This window comes from Pithys albifrons, chromosome 1 (assembly GCF_047495875.1).
Source record: "Pithys albifrons albifrons isolate INPA30051 chromosome 1, PitAlb_v1, whole genome shotgun sequence".
Lineage (NCBI taxonomy): Eukaryota > Metazoa > Chordata > Aves > Passeriformes > Thamnophilidae > Pithys > Pithys albifrons.
This window is the reverse complement of record NC_092458.1, coordinates 1,075,502-1,091,278: the sequence shown is the minus strand read 5'-3', so window position 1 is coordinate 1,091,278 and position 15,777 is coordinate 1,075,502. Positions and strand designations below refer to the sequence as shown.

At 39.8% G+C, this 15,777-nt stretch overlaps 1 long non-coding RNA gene across 1 annotated transcript in view; it reads right to left on the bottom strand.

Moving 5' to 3' along the window:
* Nucleotides 1-3,630: 3,630 nt before the first annotated feature.
* The window catches only part of LOC139678492 (uncharacterized), a 29,887-nt gene continuing 17,740 nt past the window's right edge, over nt 3,631-15,777 (bottom strand). Inside the window, exons 3-4 of the long non-coding RNA XR_011699036.1 lie at nt 7,582-7,742; nt 3,631-4,966 (exon numbers count right to left, since the gene is read on the bottom strand). This is a non-coding gene — a long non-coding RNA (uncharacterized lncRNA). The remainder of the gene's footprint in view (nt 4,967-7,581; nt 7,743-15,777) is intronic.

Sequence of the window (15,777 nt, the reverse complement as noted above, 5' to 3'; positions counted from 1 at the left end):
TTCAAGAAATATGAAACAGTGAAGTTCTGAACTCAATCCCATTGTGAATTCAAACCAAAGCCACAAATCCATCCCACAAGCTACATATCTGCTACTCAAAGTATTGCTGATACTTGCTGAACACTTCTTTGTTGCCTTTGTTATTTTATAGGACCTCAGAAGCAATCTGGTCAATATCAATCAAGTGCACTTTAAATCCAGATTTTGCTGGGTCATTTTCAGAAAACCAAACTGTCTTAAATACCATTCAAGGCTTATCTCTGTTGGCTGTATCCCCTGCTGTATTTGATGAGAGGTAGATGTGATCTGAGAGCTGTTTCCTGATTCTATTCTGGGTTGAATACATTCTCTTTTTGCCAAGACCTGTAAGTGTGAAGGCAGATGTTCCATGCCTAGAAACTAATACTGTTTAGCAAGAACTGTCTCAGGCAGTAATATCTAAAAAGTCAAGAGTAAAATGTTCTCCTGAAAACACCATTAAACAAGAACTCATCTAAGTCAGAAATTCTTCCCCTAAACCACCTGGCCCTGTTCCCTTGCACAGTTTCTCTTATGCAATGAAGCTTTTAAAGTATCATTTATGTCATTTAAGAGTTTGCAAAAATCAGGCACAGAGTGCTGTCACTTAATAAATGTTGACACTGAAGACAATGGATACAGACTGTTCTTGCAGCTTCCTGTGATTGCACAGCTTTGCAGGGAAGAGCTTCCTTGGTCAGAAAGCAGGTGCTTTTCATTTACCAGTTAAAGAATTCCAGTTTCTTCTTCATTTAGGGGATGAGCAGGCTGTTAAGCAAATCAAGCTGCAAATTTAAGTCTATACATACTAACAAATACCTTACAGATTTATAGCTAGTGCTTGCCAGATTTGTGGTCTGACAGAACATGTAGAACCGTCTCACACATTCTGTTAACCTGGCATAAATAACTATGGATATTTATGAGTCCTTTCCATTTCCCAATCCTGTTAGTGGAAAAACTATCACAGATAAAATGATGGAAAATATAAGCCTCACATATTAGTTTCATTCACTGTATTGCACAAAAATTAATTGCAGTAGGGTCGTCATGTTTTGCACCAATGACTGGAACTTCTAACATTCTTGATGAGTTTTGTAACTTGGTGGGAAAAGGCTGATTTATTTTAAGTATATTGCATTACAAAAGTAGTCTGTTTATTTTACAGCTGTATTTAAGGAACAGTCAAAACTAACAATTGTGCAATTAGTGGGACTGTAAGAGGTAGGAAAGAGCTGTGTATATAGGCCATGTTGTGGTGGAATCATCCTTATGGAATGCACTGCTAAGTCATGCTGTCAGACTTCCTCCTCCTTCTCTGGCACAGGGTTGTGGAGTCTACTAACGGTCTATTTAAAGATAATACCTAAAAAGCATTAATAGAATCTTTTAATGAACCCACTCAGACTACATTTTTCCAGTTATCTTGACAGGTGAGTTGAGTTTAAACAACTTACACTATATAATAGTATAAAGCAAATGTGCTGTAGAATATCTTGTAGAACTAACAGTCTCAGTCTGATCAGCCTTCCCTAAGCACACTGCTGTCAAATATGCTGCTATTAGTAGAGCATGTTTTCACATTACAGAAGAAACACATTAAAAAGAAGCATCCAAATTTCCACATTACAGATGATGATCTAGGAAATTCTATTGCAATAAACAAATATAGCTCCCATTGATACAATCAAGTTCCTCTCTGGTGCAATCATGTTATTCCAGTTTTATACCTGTTTAGCCAAAATGAGAATTGGTCTGTTTGGCTTCTCCAGGCTAATATTCATACAAACAGCAATATGCCCCTCTATGAAGCTGCTGAATATTCAGATTGAGTTTTGTAAACGTTCAATACACTGAAAAACACAAATCCTTTAGAAAGTGCTGGTATCAACCTGTTTTTACAGGTATTGTTTGTGCCACTGCAGTGCAGTTTTTCTTCCCATCCTGTCAACTCATTATTGTAAAAAAGGTGAGCCCATGGAGAACCCACATGGCCAATGGTTTCCACCCCATGTTTCCCTACTGTCCATTTAAAATTGTGAGTACTATTTTTGTTACAACCCCTGAACATTTTCAGTCAACTTTAAATTGAGGGTTTAAGAGTGACAGCCCTAAACCCCTGCATACTCAGTAAAGATATGGTGGATACACTAGTTTTTTAGTGTCCCTAGTTTTAATGACAATGTAATGGGAAATACAGGAAGAAAAACTTGGGAAAGATAAACCATACAATGAAAAAGTGAATTTGTTTCTCAAATTATCTAAACATCCTGCCATACAGAGGCCTTGGAAGGAGCACACAGTCTAGAGAATTTGAAGTTAAATTATGGGAAATACTGAAAGGTAAATTTCTTGTATCTTAAATCTATTGGCAACTTCTATAATGTCTTTCTGATCCCCTGTAGGTGGCAGTTCCTGTTTTGCAGGGAAGCTGGTACAGAACTTAATGCCATACTTCCATCAGTTCTTTTATTTATGCAGTTAAATCCTAATACTAAAGGAGAAAAATTAGGTTAGCTTTAAGATTTTCTAAACCAGTCTGGACAACAGGCTATTTTTGTTTGTGATTCATTTATTTCTGTTATCCTTGTTATTTGTTTATTCATTTTGATTTTATACAGCACTGCTGCAATACATATTGTCATGACGAACACGGTGGAATACCAGACTGAATAGAAGGAATGAGACCTCTCAGTATCTTTCATACAGTCTACTGGAGTATTCTGACAGCAATCTAAGGACAGGACCATTCCCAGGTTATGTCAGGGAGCAGCAAAAGCAGGCAGCTCTGAGAAGAGTCTCACCAGATACTGTTGTGGACTTCAACAGTAACAGATTTATCTCAGGGACAGTCACTTCTCTGCATTGTTAGCACTTAACATTCCTGATCCTAGCTAGCCCACACATCTTCAATGCTCCAGGTTGGAGCAGAACTGTGAGCAGACATGCTCTGTCTGTAGGATAAGCACCTGTATCTGAATTATAGCACAATGCAAATTCAAAGTAAAAGCATTTGCATAGCAGGGACTTCACTGTCTTCAAGTGGTGGAATTTTCTGGTGTTACAAAAGTTTTTCCCTCTGCAAATGATGAACACAGTGGTAGAGGTGGAAAGATTTGCTTTTAATCACCTCTAGCAGCATCTGTGTTTGTCTTGTTTTTCTGGCAGAAATTTATCAAATCATAATTTCACAGGCTCCTGAAAAGACTTTGTATTATGCCGAATGAATTCCGGTGGATCAAAGAATTAGTTCAGAATGAAAAATTGACTATGATAAATGTTTCTGCAACTAAGAAATAATGACTTGCAGTGTACTGCAGTGATGCTTTAGGTGCCTTATCTCTGATTTATCTGAAATCACTCACTGAACTAACCACTATTAATTTATGTTGTATCCATGTGGATGTCATATTCAATGTCATGATACTTCTATTGCAGCTAAGCAGTAATTTAACTAATCATTAGAAAGAGTATGTTAGCCTAGTGAAATAATTTCATATTCATCATAATAATACCAATAATAATGGATTCGTGTGATATTACTGTCACTGTCATATGCATTGCTACAAAAATTCCATTACAATTCTGTTATAATGTAACATTATAATAAATGATCAGTAGTATGAGGGTGAGATGGCACTGCAAATCTGTAGGACATTTTATTTTCACACAGAATCATTATACCTTGAAAAAGCAGCATAGAAGTGCTTATTTTCAGAGAACACCTGCAGAGAAGCAGTTACAAAGCAGCACCTATAGGTAAACTGTTTATTAAAATAGAGGATCTATTACACAGATTTAATTTGAGAACGAACAAATTTTGCATTTATTTTATTTTTGCTAAAGGAGAAACAGAGTGTTTGGAGGAATTATTAACTGGTTATTCAGAAAAGGCTAGATTATCTTGTCAAACCATTCAGAAATATTTAGGTTTATATTACAGCAAATAACTGTAGCCCTGGGAGCTCTAGCCCAGTAAAGCCTTATCTGCCCAGAGGGTAAAACATCCCTCCCTGAGTCATGAACTGAGAGCCTACATTTTGGTTTGATCAGCCTGTCTCCTTTTCATGTTTTCGTCATTGGTAAAGGTTTCTTCTCTTTGTTGTCAAGATCACAGTGACTTTGTGGTTTACTTTTGTACTTACACATACGAAAGTGCAGCTTCTTGCCACTTGAGCCTTTCTATTGGGGCCTGGACAGCTGTGGTCTCTTCATAGGTGACAAGCATTTGAAAACAAAATACAGTAATGCACAGATAAACCAGTGGGAGCTGTTACCAATGATCAACTGGTTAAAACATGGACAATTCTAAACAAAACAATTCAAAACACTGCTTAGTGATATTTAATAATAAATGGAAATCCCATTATTAAGTACATATAGAGTGTGGTAGAAATAGGGCTGACATACAAAGCAGAGTATTCTTCTTTTAGTATCATGCCTATTGCAATGTCCTGTCAGGTGTCCCTTGATCCTCTGCCATGGGGTATTAACTTTCCAATCTGCCCCATTGATCTTACTGCCCTCTGTCCTCTCTGGTCTTTATGCTTAACCATTTCTCCATTTATTCTCTTCTACTTTAACCTGTTGCTGAGAAGTATCCCATTCCTATCCTGGATATTAAATCCCTTTCTTCACCACCTCTCTAGTGGCTCATTTTTCTTTGTCCACTTATCCACTTCATCACTGTCTTGCCAGAAGTAGCTGCAGTCTTTCTTATTTTTGAGAATATGCCACTTTGGAAAGCCAAGGAAAGATCAGGGCTGTGATATTTCTCATTTTCTTCTTCATTGATCTCAGAGGGGTTGAAGTGGCTGAGAACAGGGATTCCTTTAGCTGGAACTCAGACAGACAGCTGTCATGACTGCTGGGGTCCTGTAGGGAAGGATTTCACTGAAGTAAGTGACAGCTCCAGCCACCGTGCCAGCACCAGTCAGTAGAGGTTACACTGGGAGGAAAAAGACAGAAATTTACTTCTGTTGCTGAAACCCTCATTAGCCAGTCTGGTTATCAGTGCAGGCAGACACCTCTGTGGGTGGTGACATGGACAGACCCTGTGTACTACAGGCAATGGACTTCAAGGGAGAGCTGACTTCCACTCTCTACTTCTTCATGTCAACAATTATGAGTAAGGAAAATATTGTCTTGAGGCTGCAGCAAAGAAGAAAAAAGGGCAGAAGTGGTGCCTGCTCTTATATGAGAGGAGAGACAACCAAGGACGGCTGTCATGGACACTGTAGGCAGAGGAGGACCAAATGCCTTGAATCAGGTGATTATAAGCCAAGAATTACCTTCAGGGAGAGGGGATTTGAAGCTCCAGAACTCTTCCAAAAAGTGATACTGTAAAGGCATGCTATAAGAGAGGAGCAGCAAAATTCCAGTGGGATCTCTAGTCTAAGAGTCACTAGTTTTAAAGATGGGTAGGTGTCTTAGGCTGTAAGTCCTCAACAAAAGCATACAAGAATCACATCAGAAGAACTATCCAAACAGCATTTGAGTGCTGAAGAGAGACAACAGCCAGAGCAGGGTAGCACATCCCTGTACTTGATGGTGCAAGTGCTTCTTGCTCTGAAGAGCTGCTGTGCTGAACTTCAGGGGCAAAGATGAGCACTGTAAATCCTGAGGCTTCAGAGGTGCCAACTGACCCTTACAAAGTCACATCCCTCTGAAAGGGAAGAGCTGGGAATAACACCAATCTCTTCCAGTTCCTCAGCCAGAGCCCTGCTCGACCATAGTTCCAAACAACAATCACGTTCTAATTAGTCTTGTTTCCTTGGAAACCCGCAGACCCAATTACTAGTTTGTTGAGACAGCTCTTGTGATGACAACAAATATTCAAGGCCACCACCAGCCCACCAACTACTGCCTCATTTTTTTGTCCTTCTATGTCTTAATATATTTTCTTAAGAATCATAGATGGCTCAGGAAGCTCAGGTATTTGTTCCCTTGAAAAATCAGGAGAAAAACCATTTGATGCTTTTGTTGTTGCCTTTTTTTGACAGATGACACAGACATGGTCAGCAAGTAAGACCCTTTCCACATGATTTGCCTTCTGTGGCACCTCAGTGCTAGCAAATATCCAACATGCACATGATTTATAAGCTGAAGCTGGGTAAAATTTATAGAGAAAGGGAGATTCAACCCCCACCTCCCTTGCCTCAGCCATCTCCCAGATATTAAGCTTGTGTAATGCTTCTGTGGATGCTACAGATAAGGCAATTGAAGACAATCTCTGCTGGCATGAGGATATGGTTTTGATTTGGCTATATTTATTCTGCAAGTCAAACAGCTTACACAGATCTTGGCAGCATTAGAAACAAGACACTAGCCAAGTCACAAAGCCAGGATGCAAATTTTGAATGCCCTGAAACTCTTAGGACCCTGGACCCAAGAGTCCTATTCTTGATACCACAGACTGACACAGTGTACTTGAAAAATTAGGGCACATATTACTAATATGCTCAAAATGTCAGTGTGTTTGAGTGAAAGGCTTTTGCTTGGAGTCTCTTGTATCAAAACATTCAAAATTAAACCAAGCAGTTTAATTTTTCCTAAACAGATTTTGCAGGAATATGTTACTTTGATTTCATATGTTTACAAACTGCAGGTTTTCAGGCACTACACAAAGTGTTGGATGCTGTTGCACACAGAGCAGTTACAAGTTGCACTTGCTTAGGATGCCAGAGAACAGGATGTTTGCACTGGAGTTTTGCAGAAGATAAGAACTTATGATGGAAGAAAAAAAACCCTAACACTTCCTTTTGGTTTTCTTGCTTTTCTCCTCCTCCTTTTCAAAAGGAATTGGGACACTCTGTTACTTAACTAATTCTGTCACACTGTGAATAGCATAATCTTGCAAATTCTGCTATTCCAGGAAAATTTAACTAATATACTATCTGAGAAGAAAATATACTGTCTAATAAATACAGTATCTGAGAAGGAAGTATTTGAGATCATTTGCAAGAACAGCATTCTCATGTTCATGGCCCATGCCCTCAGATAAGTTACCTGAAGCAGAAAGCAGAGTTAGAGAAGAATGAACAAGCTATATTGAATTGAGAGCACTGGTACTAGGGAATGAAGGTTTGGAATAAAATTTCCAGCGTAGTTATAACATGTGCACATAACCTGTAACAGTAGGAGAAGCAGCAGAATCCCTAAAGCTACTGAATATATAGCAGATTGGTATTTATTGATTTATGTATTTTCCCCTAAGCTTTTTTTTCTTTTCTCCTTCCCTCCCTCCCCCCCCTTGTTTGTTGTTTGTGTTGTTGGTTTTTTTCCTTTTTTTTATCTTGGATTTTTGTTTTGCTTGTTTGCTCCCTTTTAATGAGGTATTCCTCAGATTAGACAGGAAAAGCAAGTCCCTTCTATGAAGAACCATCTTTCATTTTGATACTCCTTTGAACACTACATTGAAGAGTCTCAGCATTCATTTTAACAACAAGCAGTAATAGTTAACTTAGTAGCCCTATCTATTCCACTGGTAGGTCACTAATTATTAAATAATTGTTTCCCTATTTCTATGTAAGTTGTTATTAGGCAAGGGAACACACCACTTACCTACTTTTTCCTGTTTTCTCTCTCACTCTCCACTTTGCAGACACACCATCCCTGCACAGCACTGCAGACTCAGCAGTGCCTTAAAACAACCAGTCAAGTATTGAGAAGGTGGAATTCCATCTGGTCAGGCTGTTTCACACTGCCACCTCCTAAAAGATGCACTAACCAAGAAAAGAACAGCTGAAGTAGCTGAAGACATTTTTCATTTTCGCTTAAGAAAACACAGGCATTTAAAACTGACTCAATTATCTTCTCTTCCCCCTTATGTCCCATGTGACAAAGAGGTAAAATCCTCTTCCTTGATAGGAGTGCTTAAGGTATTGATGAAGATGCACATAGGAAGGGGAAGGTTGCCCTCGGGTATATCTGTTAGGATTTGCCAAGACATCCATTTCAACATGACAAGTTCCCAGCATAAATACATATTCTCTCTCTCGAATAGTTGTCTCCCAACAATGGAATTGCCCATGCACCCAAACCCAGCATTTCAGCATATGTGCACATAATAACTCTGAATGACATCACCACAATGTTAGCCAGATAAATAGACTTTTATTGTATCAGCATTCAGGTAACAGCTCTCTGAAACACAGCAGAATTCATATTAAACTAATTGTTATAATGTGAGTGTGCATTAAACAGAAGATTGGATAAGTACTTCAATGTGGATTTCTGTTCATTCTGCAGGCAGACAAGAGAGCCCAAGGGATGAGCAAAACTCCTTATTTCTTAGTCCAATGCACATTTTTATTAGGCAAAAAGAAAGACTGGAAAGGAATAAATGGCAGAGGAAGAAAATGGGACAGTAATGAAAAATATTGCCTGAAGTAGACAGATAAGAAAAGAAAAAGAGGAATGACAAGGCAGGAAAACAAAAAAGCAAGGAAGAGGAAGAGGAAGGAAGGTGGGCAAAGAGAAGCTGTCTCATGGCATCACCTGGCTTAATATCCTCCTAGGAAGCCTGGGTTGAAAGAACAATCAAAATTTCCCATGGAGTCATGCCAGCCATGAGGAATGAGATGAAACAGAGATGTTCTGCCTGTCCAGTTTTACCCCTATCCCATTTTCCATTAACAATCTTTGCACAAAACTCATTAATGTGTATAGAGAAGCATCACCTTTTCCGGTTCTGCAGTACCACACAATGAGAATAACCAGGTTGTTATAGGTCATAGAGGACATCTGTGACAAAGCTGGAAACTGGCCCAGTCTCCTGAGTTTCAGTCTAGTGCTCTTAACAAAATGATCAATCTCTGGGGAAGAATCCTGGCTTGGGGATATTGGCCACAACTGTTGTCACAGTCATAGCATCACATACATTCCTATGCACTGGAAAGACACACATTTCTAGGAGGTTGTTTTCTTAATGTCTCCTCATCCCTGAATTGAACAACTTTTTCCTGAAAATCTGCAACATCTAGAGTTAATATTTTCCAAACTTGCCATGCTCCTTCACAGGTGGTAAAGCCAATGGAGGAGACATGGATTTGGCAAATGCAGTACCAGCTTTGTCCAGCATGAAGCACTGGCCCAGGCGCAGTGACATTCTGGCTAATCTCCTGCAGTTTGACAGGGACAGTGCTTGTCACAGGCTGTGTCCAGGGCTGAGACTGGCTTTTGGCAGTCCCATAATTACCCTTCCAGTGGACTTCTTTTATTCTTACCCATATATTTATTTAGTTCAATAGAGCTTGGAAAATAGGCCCACAGCCTAGATTCTGAACTCTTCCCCTCACTTGCAAGGCTGAATAAAAGCAATTGCTGATGGAATGGTCTCTCTGGGATCCTCTTCAGAATCTGTCTCAAATCAAGCATCAAAAGTTTGTAAAACCACCAAAGCTTTTCCAAATTCTTCAAAGCTTGAGGTACTCCTCTTGCCATCATCAAGCTTTTATTCCTCCGAAATGATCTGTCCTCTTCAAATAATCCCCCCTCCTCTGCTGTCTTGTCCTCTTGGGAAAACCATAGACAGATTCCTGCTTTCCTGTGTAACGGGGTTTCATCCGTAGGCAGCCCTGTAAGCACTGGATGCCTTACTGGTCAGTTCATGCGGCATCCTCTACGACTGATCCCACTACTGTACACTCTACTTAGTCCCCTTTGGGGCAAAGCCTTTCCTTCACAGCAGACTGTGTGAAGAGTCAGACCTTCAGACATTGAAATAGTTGTCAGGAGATACTGAAACATTGTCTACACTTGCTACATAGTTACTACAAATAAGTTGGTTCATCTTACTCGGAATGTACTGTTCTGAACAAAAGACTGTTTCATTCTGAAAAAGAAGTAACTGAATATATAAAAGGTAGTATTTGAGCATATTTCTCTAAACTACATTTTTCCTCTGAATGGCAACATAACTGTTCAAACTGTTTGTCAGAGGGGGATAATGAAAGAGGGGAAGACCTATGACACTGCTGTGTTTTGATTAAGTGGTACATATAATGATATATGCTGTAGTGAGGGTGGACTTCATAACCAGAGTATAGGAAACAAATAATCTGAATGTAGGACTTTCAATACCTATTTCTGAAAAGGGGATAAAAATGCCTTGATTTTCCTGCAATATGCTTCCTAAATTTTGAGAAATTTCTACTTTTCATGTTACCAAATATTAATCCTCAGTCTTACCACAAACCATTCCAATACTTTTCTGTTTTAAACTACTTGATAGGAGGACTCATGCAGGCACAGCAATTATGCAGTTGTAACTTGCAGAAGCAACTTGCAAAGTTCACAATGGTCCAATGGTCAGACCGAATTCTTTTGGTTGCTTTGTTTTTAGAAAGCTGTTTCAGAGAGGAGAGCCTCAGAGCAAGGAAAAGTTTCAAGGCAAACTAAATCTGAATTGTAGTCTCATAGCCAGTGATTCTCACTGGAACTCAATTTTCCATAAATCTCTCCCTCTAATTCACTGCACAATTTGGTGGCACAAATTTAAAGACAAGCCAGTATTACAGTGAGCCAACAGTTTGATAGCAGCCCTGTGCCTTTACCCTAAGAATATCTAGTTATGGCTTATCTCATTTGGGAGTAATATGATCTGTTATTTTAGTCTGCAGTTAAGAAAAACAGCAACTGAAGAAATAGAACGTAGGCAAGAAACCAGATTTATACTGAGATCACTGTAGCAACAAGAGCATATTTCCAAATACCCAGAGCCAAATAGCAGCTGGTACTTCAGGAGACAGGATTTTGTCCCAGTGAATACTGGCACTGTGTCAAACCACAGAAAAGTGCTGCAGTAGATGGGGAAGAAATACCTCTCCCTGAGAACAGTAACCTTGCATCTTTCTGAAATTACGAATTCCATCTCTTTGCCAAGGGGGAGGAACTCTTTTTACACTAACAACTCTTGCTACCTTAAAACCTAGCAGTGGCTTTGCATAAATTGTTTGGGTTTTTTGTTTCTCTCAGTCAGACATAAAAGAAAAATCAAGTACTTAAAACCAGGCCAGATTGGTTTCTTTTTTTGCCCTAACATTAATCAAAATAAATATCCCTCAGGAAATAGTTTTGGCATGTAACAACATCTTAGCTAATTTTTCCTTCCTAATATGGATGTAATTATGGACAATAAAGTATGTTCTTATTGCAATCATTGTGATAGAACTGCATTTGCACAGTAAGCTGCTCCAAGGCACATTTTCTTGTACTGCAGTGCACTGGGTGTCTTCTTCCTTTAAATGAATGACTGTTCAAATAATTTCTGATACTGGCTCTTGACCCAGAAGCATATAAGAAAACCAACAGCAACCCAAACTTCTAGCTGCTGGTATGTGAAACCTGAAAAGATAAAAAATAAAGGAATTTCATTCTCCCTTCTCCTCTACACCAGCTACCAAGCAGTTACTGAGGATGTGTGTTCATGAAGCTGTGCAATTACAACAAAAAATGACAGAGCTTACATTAATCACTCCTCAGTCCAAGCTGAAATTTGACTGCTGGAAAGCTTTGACCCTGTTTCTTTTTGTTTTCCTTATTTGTCAGGGTATGATGCTTAAAACAATTTCATTGCATGCTTTAGATTTATCCAGATCTCCTTGGATCTGGATATGCTTCCTCCACTGTGTGATGTCTTCCCCTTGTAAAGGACTTTCTTGAGTTTCCAAATATACAGGTGCTAGCTAAAAGGGTAAGTACACAGAACTTTGGTTACGATCTTTTTTTGCTAATAATTCAGTAATTTAGTGAATTTTACCCTTTCCGTATATAACATCTCAAGCTGTCATTTCAGTAGGAGTCCTCAGTGCAGGACACGTGGGAAACTGTTTGAGGAAGTGCTTTGAACTCAGTTCATGTTGGATGAATGATACCTGTGCTAAACCTCGTTACCTATGTCGTTGTGTTGTTGTGATATGTAAGAGCCTTGGCTGATTGAGCCACCACAGCAGATAAGTTGAGCTTGGAAGAGCTGCATGATCCTCTATGACAACAGCAATCCTGCAAGGCAGCCAACCCCAGTGGAAGATGAAGTGTGTGATGGCATCTGGTTCAATGCTTCTACCTACCTTCTCATACCTTTGTAACTTGTAGCAAGGCAGGTCACACTCTCTTTGCTGAAACGGAATTACAACCAGCAAGTGACCTTTAAATATAGATGACTTTAAACTGGACTCAAAAGAAATTGGCTGAATCTCAGTGTTTGGGCTACATGGGAAATGACAAGGCTTAGAAGGAGTGAGGGTGGAGCAGCTGTAGCTGCATTATGTCATTATTTTGCAATGGAGTCCAGCTGACTGATAATGAACCATGAAAACAGCCATGTCTTTTCAATCTTCTCTGTGGTATGATTACATTTGGTGGGACTGGTGACTGGTGGGATCCTACTGCAGATGTCTTCACTGGCAGCAGGAGTAAAGAAATTTCAAGACCAAAGCACAAGTCTTCACCTCAGCTGTGCTGGATACAATGGAGTACTTTCTTTCAATAAACATTTTCATATGGAAGCCTTGGCTCCCAAACCTGGTAACAGTTTCTCTACTATAACTGCCAGTGGGGACAGACAAGAAAGCTTTCAAGCTTTCTCTGCACCACCCCACCCTCCACCCCCCCGCCACCCCCCCCCTTTTTTTTTCTTTCCAGTTCTGCCTTCAACAAAAATAAAGGACTGTCAGGATATGGGGAGTTGTTATATCCAAGGGTACACAAATATTTCCCCTCCAGTATCACTTTGAAAGTATGGTGTTTTCCCTCCTACCTCTAACAGACTGTTTTGAGATTGTAATCTACTAACTAAGAGGTCTTCTGGCAGTCTTAATTTTTGGATGCTAAAGCTGCTTGTAATGACAACACGATTCCTCCATTACATATGATACATGCAAAAAGCAAGCACCATTCTATTTTCCCATCTTCTCTTAAGCCAGTTCAGTACAGAGCTCCACAAATTCTTATTTTTCATTAGATGCACAGTGGTGATGACTTGAGGCTCCTGTTTTAGACTGGTGAGCATTATGTGAACTTATAACAAAGGATTAAAGCCCTACAGTCCAAGATGGGAGTTGGTAAATCACCCCTAACAGTGAAAGCAGACAGGACTGTCAGGGCTGCGGGACACTGTCCCGACCCTGGCCTCAGGTTCAGCTGACTGAACTAACTGAGAAACTGCTGGATGTGATGTCAGAAATCCTTGATGTGACAGATAACAATGACAGAAGCTGACAGAAGTTACCAATAGCACCATCAGGAATGTCTGAGTTTCACAGGTGGTTCAAGAGGAGTGATGCAAGAGATAGATAAACCTCCCTGAAAAGCAGTTTCAGGACCTTGGGCAAAACCAACAGTATCCTGGTAAGCATATCAGCCATAGGTTACAAAGCTGAGGTTACCTGTGTCAGTAATGGGATCAGGAATACTGACTGGGTTATGGACCTAGAAAAACTGGAACCATTAGTGAAAAAGTAAGTGGAGGTGGATTGCTTGTCTGGAGAGGATTGGGCAGGGGAAAGAGGGGCAATGATGGTGAGGATCAAGACTATGTATCAAGTATCAAGAGGTGGAAAACAGGGTAACAAGATATTTAAAAGCTGTCATTGTGGTTACCCAAGGGTACCTGCCAGGCAGGCCTGTACTTCCTCACTGCAGGTACAGCAGGACAATAAACCTATTGTCCAGACCACACCAAAGCTGTCAAGCCTATTTCCATGGCCTGGAGGACCATGGGAAGTAGTGGATACCTTCCCTTGCTAGCAGGGGTACAGCCAGAATGGAACATGGTGCTATCACTGAGTCCCTTCCCATTTCAGGCCTGAGAGCATCATAACCACATCCTCAAGGGGATAAGGAAAAAGTGAGGTGAATTTGCCCTCAAGATATGCAGTCTGTGGGGAGATGCAGACTTAATCCCTTCAGAAAATAGGAGCTGAACACTGTGGGTAAGTGAGAGAGCTGAGGGCTAAACTGCCAAGTAACCAAATGAGAGAGGAGCATTGTTACAACATTGCCCATCTTTAGAAAGCAAGAGCTGTAACTGCACTTTCTGCAGGCTAGGTCTTGTTGGAGTCTTTCCAGCAAGCTTTGAGAATTAAAAGTGAACTGAGTTCCCCCTAGGACTCTGCAATTTTTCTGGTCATGTTTAAACTAAGGGGGAGTCTATACAGCAGTTTAGTTTGCATCAGGACTGTGCTTTTGAACTACTTCTCCATATTGTCTCCACTTACTGAGCTTTAGTTCAACTCACGGAGAGCCCTCGGGGAAAACCAAATTGGATTCTCTTCAGTTAACACCAAAGAAGAACTTAATTGAGGGAGAGCTGGGAAGGTTTCAGAGTTTCTTTTTAACTGGCATTTAAACTCTTTTGTCCAAAAGTGTCATGTAAGCTACAAAAGTGTTTTCATGTCCCTTTCTGACAGTCAGCCATTTTAATGAGGTGATTTTGCTCACTGTATAAGGGATGCTCATCTCCTAAGTTAGTGACTTCCTCCGTGTGCCTCCACCTTTCTTTCTCATCCAACTGCAGTAGTTCAAAGAGCAATGGGGTGAACCTGTGAAGTTTCAAGGTACTTGAGATAATAACAGTAGAAAATTTTAGTGCACTCATTCAAGGAGATTAAAGGGAATAAGAGAAAGCGTAAATGTAAAGCATCAGAATTCTTCTGTTTTCTAATCAAAAGGAATTGATTTTAAGAATCAACATAAAAAGTGAGGATTTTACTACGACAATGATCTGAAAATGTAATATATCATCACTGAGGGCAGAGTTTTTTAATTTTTTAAAATATAATTTTTATTGCACAAAATATATGTGCCTTCCTAATTGAAAACTTTCTCCAACATGATGTCAGGGAAGTCTCTTCAAAAACATGCCACAATTTTGCAGTGTCTGTTACTCCAAAAAGGTAAACTAAGGCAACCTGTTAGTTTTTTTTTCAGCTTTTATTTCAGACTTCGAAGAGGAAACATAGCTCTCTATTAAGAAAGTCTGTCTTTCTCTGAACTCACATCAAAACAAATGGGCAACAGTGTATTCTATTCTATTATTTTATTTTATTTTACTTTATTTTATATCAATTTCCCTGGGTTAGATTGAGCCTCCCTTGATGAAATTAGAGCTTTATCTGGAAAGTCCTCTTTTCCCAACTTTGAGTGCTACAAGAGAATATTAACCACGTACTGGATTCTTAGATACTTGAATTCCCAGACATAGAATGACTGAACCCACAAAGATAAAATCCAAAGGGTATGAAGTTGATCCTTCAGCAAGTCCTGTGTGCTGTCTGATACTGGACTTACTGGCCTTGTATAGATTAACTGTTAAGCACTGGCTCAAGGGGTCTTGGGCAGGCTCCTTTTACATGCACTTCAGTGTGCCAGGTCTTATCTTGCTCAGTCATAAACATAAAGGAGAAATACAAAGACCTTGCCAACTATGTATAAGACGAGCGATAGCAGATGGAGATGGACATATGGGAGACTACATAATAGATCACAAGAGTTGGAAGGGACCCACAAGGATCATGGAGTCCAACTCCTGGATCCTCCTGGCTGCCAGGGCACTGCTGACTCCTACTGAGCTTGCTGTTTCTGCACAACAGCAGTTCTTAACTGAGCGAGCTCTTACAGACTGGTTCAGAAATGGTGAGCTCTTACAGACTGGTTCAGAAATGGTGATAATGAAAGGAAGCCTTTTTGTAAACATTATGAACTAGTCCGAAATCCAGCTTGGAAACTCAGAGCTCCAAAATGCATTCTTTGTATGGA